The following is a 2,275-nucleotide window of genomic DNA, read 5'->3' as shown; positions in this document are numbered from 1 at the left end:
TGCACATCCGTACGAGATTTATTAACTCCTTTAGTATTTCCTGTTCAATCAGAATATTATACAGCTACTGGCGGTCAATATAATCGTAAGCCTTTTGGAAATCTATATAAAGCTGATGAACTACCCCGTTGTATTCCAACTTTTTCTGCGAGATTTGTCGTAATGAAAAAAATTGATCAATAGTTGAACGATTTCGTCTACAACCACATTGGTAGTCCCCTATAATTTCTTCAGCGTATTCCATGATTCGACTAGTTCAGATTAGCGTAAATATTTTATAACACATAAGAAGGAGTGAGATTCCTCTATAGTTATTACCATCCGTTGTCGGCCCCTTTTTGTGAACAGGAATAAGTTGAGACTCCTTCCATTCCTCAGGTACCACCTTTTTAACCAAAATGTTTATTTTAGAATCTCTAATTTCACCATATGTCTTGATTAGTTCACTATGAATATTGTCAGTTCCCGCTGGTTTATGAAGCTTTAATTTTGCGATGGCCATTTCGACTTCCTCCTTACTCGGTTCTTCTATCCATGGTTCAGCACTCTGATATTCAGTCAAAGGAAATTGACAATTATTTCCCGTATTCTGAATACTTTCAAAGTGTTTCTTAAACGTTTTCAATATATCTTCCGGATTAACTAATATATTATTATTATTTTTATCTCTTATTTCCGTCACTTCAGAGCGGAATTTCCGCCATCGGTTGATACCTTTTGTACATTTCTCTTACGTTATTTTCGATTTTTTTATTTTCTATCTCTATTATTTTATTTTTGAGATATTTTCTTTTTTTATTTCTGAGGAATTTAGACGTCTCATTCTCTGAAGCCAGGAAGTAATTTACATTGTTTTCGCTATGATTATTGAGAGTTTTTAACTTAGCGCCTTTTCTTTGTTTGTACATTTTAACTCACACTCTTCATCGAACCAGGGTTTATTAATTTCCCTTTTTCCGAGACACAAATTACCGGCCTCTTTAATATCTTCTCTGATTGCTATCCAACTTCTCAATATCTTCGTGGCCTTTATCTAAAGGTTCTAAGACTTCAAATCTATTTTTTATTTCGAGCGCGAATTGAAGAGATTTTTAAAAATAAATTCGCTTACCATTGATTTTTCAGGACACTTTTTATGAAATGTTGCTTTCTAAAAAAGATATATCTCGGGAACTTTTGAACATAAATAGCTTTTCTAGGGCTTATATTTTAGAAAATTTGCTCTTCCTTAAATGATATTCTATTAGGTTTTCTAGTGGTGTAGTTTTAAAGATATGGAGCTCCGAATAAAATTTTTTTTTTTTTTAACATTTTGAAATAGCCACAACTTTGGGAGGTAGTATGATCTGACGGCAGACTCGTTTTTTATTGGAAATGTAATGAAGATAAAAGAAAAAAGCGCTATCAAGGTTTTCATCAGATGATATCGATTTTCTCCATGGGCTCTTGGACTATTAGTTTTTTTTATTATTAAAAATCCTATCAAATACAATTATAAATATTAATCCAAAATTTAACCATATTAATCTGACATTTTATCTACAGGATAAGGCACAACTTAACTTTTTTATACGCGATCGTCAGTTCCCGCTTTGCATTGGAGTGTAGAATGGAGGGGGAGATTTCCCGCCAAGCTTGCGTTTTTTCGCTCTTCATCCCGCACCCCGCGCGTTTTCCCCGCCAGTTCGGGTGATTCTTTATTCCCTCTCTCCGCCCTATTAACGTAATCTCGCCTAATATGTGACCTACTAATTTAAAATAGTTCGCTTCATTTTTTTTTCATCAGCTACTGACAGAATGACTTTCGACGCCAGTAACGTTTTTAGTAGTGAGCATAACTATTTGTGTATAGAAAAATATTACGAATTTCCACAATTTAGGGCACTAGTTACTAGTCTTAGTTGTGCACTATCATATAAAAATAGTAAAACAGATTTAAAAAAATAAACAATTTATCTTACAGAACAATAAAATATGTTCATAAAAAAATAGCTAAAAAAAAAGATTGAGTTAATTAATGAATATGAAAATAAAATTTTGTTTAGCAATAGTTTAACCTAAATTTAGGAATAATAATAAAATAAAAACACTCAACTATATCCATGCTTATTTACACTCAGGCTGATATAAATTTCTTTATGTTTTTTAATTGTTCTCCTTTCATCAAAATTAAAAATTTTGAAAGCTATTCATTCATAAATTAAAAATTTAACACTATAGATTTATTCCTTTCGTTTGATAACGAACTGGGAAACCATGCAGGACTCATATATAT

Source organism: Halyomorpha halys, unplaced genomic scaffold, assembly GCF_000696795.3.
Source record: "Halyomorpha halys isolate HHAL.00 unplaced genomic scaffold, Hhal_1.1 Scaffold682.1, whole genome shotgun sequence".
In the NCBI taxonomy this organism is placed as follows: Eukaryota; Metazoa; Arthropoda; class Insecta; order Hemiptera; family Pentatomidae; genus Halyomorpha; species Halyomorpha halys.
The sequence above is the reverse complement of the archived record's forward strand: the minus strand, read 5'-3'. Positions refer to the sequence as shown.